The sequence below is a fragment of the Neolamprologus multifasciatus genome, chromosome 15, assembly GCF_963576455.1.
Source record: "Neolamprologus multifasciatus chromosome 15, fNeoMul1.2, whole genome shotgun sequence".
NCBI classification, from domain to species: domain Eukaryota; kingdom Metazoa; phylum Chordata; class Actinopteri; order Cichliformes; family Cichlidae; genus Neolamprologus; species Neolamprologus multifasciatus.
The window spans coordinates 35,924,117-35,934,718 of NC_140453.1; the positions used below are offsets into that span (position 1 = coordinate 35,924,117).

At 39.5% G+C, this 10,602-nt stretch overlaps 2 non-coding genes across 2 annotated transcripts; both read left to right on the forward strand.

Moving 5' to 3' along the window:
* The first annotated feature begins 6,604 nt into the window (after nucleotides 1–6,604).
* Nucleotides 6,605–6,676, forward strand: trnaq-cug (transfer RNA glutamine (anticodon CUG)). The gene has a single exon. It is a non-coding gene; the product is annotated as a tRNA-Gln (tRNA).
* Nucleotides 6,677–7,728: 1,052 nt separating this feature from the next.
* On the forward strand, nucleotides 7,729–7,811 carry trnal-cag (transfer RNA leucine (anticodon CAG)). Its single transcript has one exon. It is a non-coding gene; the product is annotated as a tRNA-Leu (tRNA).
* The last annotated feature ends 2,791 nt before the right edge of the window (nucleotides 7,812–10,602 follow it).

The window sequence follows — 10,602 nt, forward strand, 5'->3', positions numbered from 1 at the left end:
CTGCAAAGCCCCCCACATGTCAAGCTAATCCTGATATTGAGGCTCTCAAGGTCGAGTTGCTGGCTTCACTGAGGAAAGATATTGCCGACATCTTTAAAAAGGAACTTCAGGATACTCTGGGTGATGCTTTGTCTACCATTAAGTTCGACCTGCAGGCGGTGAAGACGCAGCTGGCGATCGATAAAGCTGCCAATGACGCTACCATGTCTGAGCTAAAAGGTACGGTCAAGGAGATGGAGCACGCACTCACTGTCTGCTCTGATGATACAGCTGAGATGAAAAACACTATCAAGGGCCTCACAGCTCATGTAGCCAAGCTGGAAAGTAAGTGTGAAGATTTGGAGTCCAGGTCGCGGCGCAACAATGTTAGGATAGTGGGAGTACCGGAGGGCCCTGACACGTGCACCACTGCTGCTGTAGCTTCCTTGCTAAAAGAAGCATTTGATCTGGGGAAGGAGCCGCTTTTGGATCGTTCGCACAGGACCCTCCAGCCCGCACCTAAGCCTGGCGACCGTCCACGAGCCATTGTATGCAGGTTTCATTACCACACTGACTGTGTTGACATTTTACGACGTGCTAGAGAACGCCGACAGATTAAGGTTGGAGATCGGACCATCTCAGTCTTCCCCGACTACACCGCCAGGGTGGCACGGGCTCGTGCTGCATTCAACACGGTCAGGCAGCAACTCCGTGGCATTGAAGGTGTTCGGTATGGCCTGCTTCATCCAGTGCGACTCCGCATCACATATAAGGGTGTCGAGAAGGACTTTGTTTCAGCAGAGGAGGCCAGTGATTATGTCAAAACTTTGATCTCTGGATGAGCCTCAATAGCCCCTCAGTTTGATGCTGTAATGCTGCTAAGGGTTCACGCTCACCACCTGTGCATTGTTTTCTTAGGCCGTTGTGCTAGTTATTGTACTGTTGGTGTGCTGGTTCCTTTTATTTTCATTGTTATTTATTGAAACTGAATCATATAATATACTCTTGAACTTCGGACCAGTCTGGCACAATCTTCTCCAAGCTTGCTGCATTGACTTGCATAGGAGTGGGTTGTTTTTTGTTTCTGTTAAATTTTTATTTATTTATTTTTTGTTTGGTTGTTTTTGTTTTAATTGTTTATCTATTTATGTATGTATTTATTTATTTTTACTTTTATGCACTTTCGGTGATTTGTTGGAAAGTTCTCCTTCTGAGGAAGTCATATTTTGTACTGTGAGATCTTTTTTGGTTGGTTGGTTTCCTCTTTCTTTTTTCCCTTTTTAAAAAAACATGTTTACTGTTACACGCACACTGTTATACTGTAGAGAAGTTGGCGAGAGGTTGTTTTTCCCTCTCTCGCTTTTATTTTTATTTAGACTCCAATTAGTCCAGTCACTTTGGTGAATCATTTTTGCTACTTTGGGGGTACACTGCTGTCTCTTTTGTTCTTTTCTGTGGAGACTTGGGGTGTATTTGTGTTCAGGGTTGGGTTGGGGGGAGGGCTGTCCCATTTGGCCACTGGCATTTTGGTTTGGTCTTTTTCTTCTTCCTTTTTATGAATGGTTAATGGCAATATAGACCCCAGCATTGCTGGGTCAGGCATGCCTCTTAGATTCACTAGTTGGAATATCAGAGGTATGGGTAACCCTGTTAAGAGATCTAAGGTTTTTACTCACTTGAAACATCTAAATTCTGACATAGCATTTTTACAGGAGACTCATCTTTGCATTAAGGATCATTATATGTTATATTGCCCTTGGGTAGGTCAGGTCTTTCACTCAAATTTTAATTCGAAAGCTAGAGGAGTGGCCATTCTCATTAATAAGAAAGTTCAATTCTCTTCGACCAGTGTTATCGCTGATAGGAATGGTAGATACATCATTGTTGCTGGTACCCTAATGCAGAAAAAGGTTTTGTTGGTAAATGTATATCCCCCGAATTTTGATGATGCTGAATTCACTAATAGATTGCTGAGTAATATCCCCTTTCTGAATACACATTTGCTTATCCTTGGTGGTGATCTGAATTGTGTTTTTGATCCAATTTTGGATCGATCTAGTCCTCGTAATTTGACTCCATCATCTATGTCTAAAACATTCTCAGATTTTATGAAACAGAATGATCTTGTTGATCCATGGAGATTTTGCAACCCTTCAATCAAAAAATTTTCGTTTTTCTCTCAGGTCCACCAGTCTTATTCCAGGATTGATTATTTTTTCATCGACAGAACTCTTAATTCATGTGTTAATTCTTCCGACTATTCTGGTATTGTAATATCTGATCACTCTCCTCTGCTATTGGATGTTCAGCTTTCTACCCATAAACGTAGTCCTCCACTTTGGAGATTTAACTCTCTCCTTCTGGCGGATAAAGAATTTTGTGAATTTATTTCAAGCTCTATTGAGGAGTTCTTGTCCTTCAATCAGGATGATTCTGTTTCATATTCTCTGCTATGGGAGACTCTTAAATGCTACCTGAGAGGTCAAATTATTTCTTACTCTGTCTGTGCTAATAAAAAGATTAATGCCAGGCTTAAAGAACTTATAGCTGCAATTAGTAACCTTGATCAAAGTTGTACACTGAACCCTTCTCCAGAATTAATGAAGCAGCGACTTGATTTGCAAGCAGAATTTGATCTTATGTCAACCAAAGAGGCTGAGCACTTATTACTACGCAGTCGTGGCTCATATTACGAATATGGTGACAAGGCTAGTCGCTTGTTGGCACATCAGTTACGACGTCAGGCCTCCTCACGTGTGATACCCAGTATTAAAAACTCTTATGACAATATCACTACAGATCCCTTGGAAATTAATTCTACCTTTAAAACATTTTACTCTTTGTTGTACAAGTCCGAATTTCCCACGGATAAAGCTAAAATGAATGCATTTCTTCATAATCTTTCAAACCCTGTTATTGGTGCTAATGATGCGGGGCAATTGGACTCCCCATTATCTGTTGAAGAAGTATTAAAAGCTATTACAGTTATGCAGTCTAATAAAGCCCCGGGCCCAGATGGGTTTCCAATTGAATTTTATAAAACATTTATTGGTAAATTGGCTCCATTGCTTTTGTCTGTCTTTAACGAATCCTTGGAAATGGGTTCATTACCACCTACTTTCACACAAGCAACCATAGCGCTCCTTCTCAAAAAGGACAAGGACCCAACCTCCTGTGGTTCCTACAGGCCATTATCTCTGCTTAATGCCGATGCAAAGGTATTGGCTTTCGATAGCGTGGAGTGGGAGTACTTGTTTGCAGTTTTAGAGAAATTTGGTTTTGGCGATAAATTTATTTCCTGGATTCGGCTTCTTTATTCGTCCCCTAAAGCCAGTGTTCATACTAATGATGTTTACTCTGATTATTTTGCACTGGGTCGTGTTTGTCGTCAAGGTTGCCCTTTGTCTCCCTTACTCTTTGCCATTGCCATCGAGCCTCTGTCTATTACATTGAGATCTTCTGTATTCAGGGGAATCATCCGTAATGGAATTACACATAAAGTATCATTGTATGCGGATGACTTGTTATTATATGTGACTGACCATGCATGCTCCATCCCTGCTGTTTTAAGTATTCTGGAGAACTTCAGTTCGTTTTCAGGTTATAAATTAAATTTGGGGAAAAGTGAGTGTTTTCCTGTTAATACGGCAGCACGTCAACTTCAACAGTCCGATCTACCCTTTCGTCTCAGTCCATCTGGGTTTAAGTACTTAGGGATTAACGTGACTCGCTCTCTAGCTAGCCTTAAATCAGCAAATTTGTCTCCTCTTATATCAAGGATCACATCTGATATTCAAAGATGGAGTAATCTCCCCCTTTCTTTAATCGGTAAGATTAATGTTGTTAAAATGAACATCTTACCAAAATTTTTATTTTTATTTCAGTCAATTCCCTTATTTTTGCCGAAACATTTTTTTGTTTCACTGGACAAGATTATTGGTTCTTTCATTTGGGGAGGGAAGCCACCCAGGGTCTCTAAAACTTTGCTGCAGCGATGCAGATTTAGTGGAGGACTTGCATTACCTAATTTTTTAGCCTACTCCTAAACAAACTGATATTAAAGGTGTAATTGCATTTTATATGAACCAATTCACTGTCATAGTGCTGGTTTCCTGGTGCTGTGCATGTAAAAGGACTAATTTTAACTGGATTTTTTTTTTCACACATCCATAAACTTTGCTACTGGCTAAAATCTTCTGGTTCCTCGTGGTGTAAATTGGAGCTATCATCATGTAAGGGCTCTTCTTTACCGGCTTTGCTTTATTCCTCTTTTCCCGTAAAACCCTCTCTGTACACTGATAATCAGGTGGTTCTTAACACACTCAAATTCTGGTTTCAGTTTAGACGTCACTTTAATTTTGTAATGCCGTCTTCCTCGGGTCCTTTAAGCGACAACCATTTGTTTCCCCCTTCACTTTTGGACTCGACATTCTCAGTGTGGTGTGACAAGGGTATAAAACAGTTCAAACATTTATATGTGGATGGTGTTTTCGATAGTTTTCCCAACTTGTCTTCTCGTTATAATCTCCCTATCACCCATTTGTTTCGCTATTTTCAAATTCGAAATTTTGTTGCCAAGTGTTTCCCAGATTTCCCCTCTTTACCTCCAGAACAGCAGTGGGAAACTACGTTATCATTTATTCCTCATCACAGAGGAACCATTTCGAAACTCTATGATGCTATTCTGTCTTTTAGTAACCACTCTAATGTTAAGCTTAAGTGTACATGGGAAGGAGAACTACGAATTCGAATACATGAGGAGTCTTGGGAACAGGCTATAGCGAGGGTACGATCTTCCACCTCCTGTGCTCGTCTTGGACTTATTCAATTTAAGGTCATACACAGGGTGCATTTCTCTAAGTCTAGACTTTCTGAATTGTATCCAGAAGTGGAAAATAAATGTGATAAATGCCATGGTTCTCCTTGTCACCTTAGCCACATGTTTTTTCTGTGTCCTGAGCTACAAAGTTTCTGGACAGGGTATTTTGCTATTATGTCAACTGTTCTTGGGGTAACTCCTCATCCTTGTCCTCTGATTGCTGTATTTGGGATTCCTGTTCACTCACTTACACTTGATTCCACACAAAAGGATATTATAGCCTTCACATCCCTATTAGCGAGACGTCTAATATTGTTGCATTGGAAGTCTGTTAAGTATCCTAGTAGTATCCTATAGTATTTCCCGGTGGCTTAAAGATGTCATGTTTTTTTTTAAAAAAGTTTATTTACTTAGGAAAATGAAGAAAGGTTGATTGTATTTTGGTAACTGCAAGTACTGTTGTTTTCTTTTTTCAATAACAATATTTTCAAATAAAAAAAAAAAAAAGGTTTATCAGGAGTTGTCCACTGAGGAATTATCTTTTTTAAAGACACAAATATAACAATATATGATTATTATCTAACAGTATCGAGATAATTCCAGTCAGCTCGCTCAAATATTGTATTTAAAACAAGAACTATCATAAGGTGAGGTTTTTGATCATTTCAATCAATTTTTCCCTCTTATGAGCTAGAGTCTTTCTCTTCTTTTTTTCTCTTATGTATTTATTTATTTCTGTTTTTTGCTTTTAATTTTCTTTCCTTTTTCCAATTTAAATTGATTTGTAGTCATTTAGTAACTATAATCTGTCTTATTTTATCCCACATTTTTTTTCTGGGTTCAGTCTGGTATGGTGCTGTCACAGTGCAACAATCTGGTAGTCATACCTTTTTTTTTAGTAGGGCTTCCATGGTGTAATGGTTAGCACTGTGGGACTAGAATCCAGTGATCTGAATTCAAAAATTGGAGAGACCTGCTTTTTGGAGGTGAAACCATTCTGCATGTCTTCTCTGGCACACCAGAACTGTGCTACAATTGTGTTTTCAGTGAGAGGTGTATAAAATCAAGCAGCTAACCATGACCTCTCTCTTTACAAATACTTGTCAATCACTATGTGGTGCTAAAGAGCTGTCTGAAATTCAGTTGTACACCACACAAAGTTACACGATGGGGTGTCTGAGTGCTGAGTTGTGCCTGTGCGTAATAGTAACACTCTCCTGAGTCACTGACTCCACATCTCTAAACCTCCTCTGACTTTAACATCAGCATGAAAACTGGGAACTGCGAGCTCCCTCTTTGGATGTCATCACATTGACATTTTTCATTTTTTATCATGAATCCCATCTCATTGTTGAAACTCACTTTTGGCTGGGCCTTGACCTCTTCTGTGCTCTTCTGTGTTGTGCCATCCGCTTTGCCAGAGGTTGTAGATAGGTAGACAAATCTTCCCATATCATATTATTGTGAAGATGAGCGTACTCCCTAAAATCCTCTACTTATTTCAGAATATCCCTCTACAAGTACCTGTAGGTCTTTTTCTGAACTTAAAGAAAATTATTACCAATTTTATTTGGCAAAATCATCGCCATCGGCTTCGGTTAACTCTATTATATCTGCCATTTGACAGGGGTGGGCTTAAGGGTCCTAACTTTCAGTGGTACTATTGGGCTGCACAATTGTGCATGATGATATACTATTTCTCATCTGATCCACCTCCGGCATGGGTTTACATGGAACCGTTCTTACTTAATTCAGAATACTTTTTGGCAGGTTGCCACGACCTGACAGTATAAATGCTACAACAGGGGTTCCATGGTGTAATGGTTAGCACTCTGGACTCTGAATCCAGCGATCCGAGTTCAAATCTCGGTGGGACCTGAGTTTTGGGAGGTGAAACCATACTACATGTCTTCTCTGGCACTTTGAATTTCTGTATGAATTGTGTTTTCAGTGAACGCCGTATAAAATCAAGCAGCTAACCATGACGCCTGCCTTTACAAAAGACTTGTCAATCGGTAAAGAGTAGTACTAAAGAGCTGTCTGAAATTCAGTTGCACACCACACAAAGTTACAGAGTAAAAGTCACAAACACGCTGCTGACTCAACAACTGTACAGCACTAAACCTCCTCTGTCTTTAACATCAAAAAACAAACATGAGCATCGTGGTATGGGTTTCCATGGCTGAACAGCAGCTATGTGTTTTGTGAAGTATAATCTTTATGTCTTCCAAAGTAAAGTTTTAAGCCCCACTTGTTTTAAATCTGCAACATGTGTAACAGCAGCATGCCATGAAAATTTGATGATAACACGTGCATGCTTATGGTCGCCAAACAATTATGTATGTAAACATCACTTATCTGACTAAACTACGTGGAGCTAATGCAGATTTTATTCTTATTTTATTGGTGAGGAGAGAGGATGGAACCAAAAATGCATTTATCCCTGTGTTCTGTGTTGATGAAAATCACCCAACAGGAAAGCAGCTGGGCATTCATTTGAAACCAGTTCACAGGTTGGGCTGTGGTTCCCCCTCTAGTGTCTCTGCTTGAACTTTCAACTGTGAACCTCTTAGATCCAACCTTCCCAACTGCTCATCTCGCAAAAGATAAAATGGAAGAACCCAGAATGTCTTTTTTTTACCTAATTTTTATACCTGCTCACACTTTTTCACGCTTCCTTCACAGGACGTCACATTTCACACTTTGGCCATCCAATCAAGTTGTTGACATCTAATCATTCCTGTCCACCCACACCTGATCTTTCTATTTTGATGTGACTTACAACATTTAACACAAACTTTTAAATCAATATATTTTCTTTGTAAGTATTTTTCATTTGTTTTTGTTTATTACATGCACTTAACATACAGGTATGTCGAATGGAAATCAGCAACTGCGCGGGATTATTCAATTAGTTGAACTGACAACATGTCAGGATGGCCGAGCGGTGTAAGGCACTGCGTTCAGGTCGCAGTCTCCCCTGGAGGCGTGGGTTCAAATCCCACTTCTGACAATTGTATCTTTGCACTTCTTTCTTACTGCTACTCATGGGTCTTTGATCAGTGGTTGTTGATCAATGGTCATGAGAATTTGCATAATCATGATGAAGGAACTGACCTCCAAGCCCACTGTTCCTTCAGGTGGCTGCTTTCAGTCATTATGCAAATATACTGTTTATAAGATTGGGGAAACCTGCAGTCAGTTGAGACTGAAGAAGTCACTTGGATGAGTGACGAGACATTTCTCCCACTGAAAATGCTACATCCAGATGAACAGAATCAACCTTTGGAGACTTCTTACTGTTGTGACAAAATACACTTGAAACTGGCAACTATGAGAGTTGTGCACTGTTCATCCCTGACAGCAGTGGATTTTGTAATCATGCACAATGTAACAACATTCTAGATAATTGCAATAAAATTCACTAGAGGGTGGATTTGTTCACACTGTCACTGATGTGCTAAAAACCTGATTTTGTGAAGTCAAAACTTTCAGCAAGTTGAAACAATCTTTATCTTTTACTCCAACTATCCCAAAATAAGGACTGGTCCTTCCCATGTGATGGTATGAAAATATGAAAGGCTGTCATCATTCCAGATGTTTACTGTGTAAATGTTTGTTTGAATGTTTTTGTTCTCTCTTTTTTTTTCTACCTTGCCTTGCTTGGTATCATTCTTTTCAGCACAACCTCACATGTCTGAATTTACAGTTATTTTTTCATTGACATATTGTATTAACACAACTGATCTGAAATCACACAAGAACATAAAATCCTAGTAGTAGTTATGTTTTCTTCTTACTGTAAAAACCACAGACATGTTTAGTAAATTATCTTCATAACTTGAAATGCAAATAGAAATTGTACATTTTTAAAACTTATGCAAAGATTTTGTCCATAAGTTTACAAATTTTGTAAACAACAAAATGACTATTAATCTAAAAATGCAGCCAATGCATCTGCCGTTCTTTTTCTTGTACAGCCATTTAAAAATACTACGACAATAATGCTGATATGATTTGTTGTGGTTCCACGGTGCAATGGTTAGCACTCTGAATCCAGCGAATCCAGTGGGATTCGCTCTTGGGATATGAAACCATAGTGCATGTCTTCTCTAGCACATTGTGCTTTCAGTCAGAGGTGTATAAAATCAAGCAGCTAATCATGACGCCTGCCTTTAGAAACACTTGTGAATCACGAAAGAATGGTACTAAAGAGCTGTCTGAAATGCAGATGCACACCACACAAAGTTACACAGTGGGATGTCTGAGTGCTGAGGTCCCTTGTGTGTAAAAGTCACACTCTGTTGACTAACTGCACAGCTCAAAACCTCCTCTGAATTTAACATCAGCACAAAAAAAACATTAGTAACTCAATCAGTGTGTTACCTTTAACCTTTTGCCTTTTACCCTTTCATTGTAGCATTAGCCCCATGCATTACGGTGACATTAAAAATTCCAAACAGCACCTCATATCATCTTATAGATTCAATTCATGTTGCTGTCACAGAATTGATAATAGGTCAGGTATACCTGACTTTACATCCCACAGAAGCCTCATCAGCCCTTCTTTGTCTTTTTCATTCACTTCAAATATTACATTTCTGCCATAACCTCGATAACAACAGCTGTCTGGAATTTTTACTGTCGCCACAATGCAACTTGGCAAGAGTTAGGATGGCCGAGCGCTCTAAGGTGCTACGATTAGGGCACACTTTTTCCTGGAGGTGTGTTTTCGAGTCCCACTTCTGTTCTGTTTCACATCTGCCAAGTAGGCAGTATTCACTTCTGAGGTTGCGCTGTTCTTATGTGAGATACCCTTATTAGTGTATCCACAGACTTGCTTGTAACACACTCCTTATCCATGCACTCTTCCGGCTTCTGTAATGATGGAAAGAATTGGTGGCTGAATTTCTTGAGTCTAGCTCCTCTCTTGTATTAGAGCCTACAAGGAGTACATGACGATCATTACAACAACAAAACCATGTACTAGGCCATTAATATATAAATAAATAATAAATAAATACATTTTTATTTATAAAGCACCTTTCAAGACAGAATCATAAAGTGCTGCACATAAGAGTCATAAAAAGATTTAAAAAGAGAAAATAAAACAGGCAAAAAATGAACCAAAAGCAGTTTTAAAAAGCTTCATTGCTACAGAAGCTCCAGGAAAACATCAAATGGGCAAGAATGGAGTTTAAGCGAAGTAAATCTTGCAGCATCTCCATCCTAAAAGGAAAACTGACAGCCAAGCAATTCTATATCAGTGGAGAACCAATTCCAAAAGTCTAAGAGATGTCCATCAAGAGCCTGGGACGGTGGTATAATGCAGGGGAGATTTTAGCCCATTTTTGGGGGTGCTTAAGCACCCCCAAAATGAATCAAAGCACCCCCAAAGATTTCTTACTTTTTTTTTGACAATATATGCTGTTTGGGTGACACACTACCAAAAATTTAAAAAGCATACAGTACTGTACTTGTTTGAGACGTAACATTTTAACAACAAATGTATAGATAACCCCCCCTCCCAAAATGGTTTCTTCCAGCTCGCCTCTCCCCTGCTCTGGCTCTAGCGCCGTTGCTGCCAGAGCGATGGTGGCTGAGACGCAGCGGAGAGGAGGTGTGAGTGCCTGGCTTAAAACAGGACATATTAGCTGCATTAAACTTTCAGTTACTCTTAATATAGTTAGGTAGGAGTCAGACCATGTTTCCTTTTAGCTGAAAAACATTACACCAGGTAACCCTCAGTGTTGAAAACGTGTTTTGCGACGATGTTTGCTACCCTACAATCCGTCCTGCTCTGT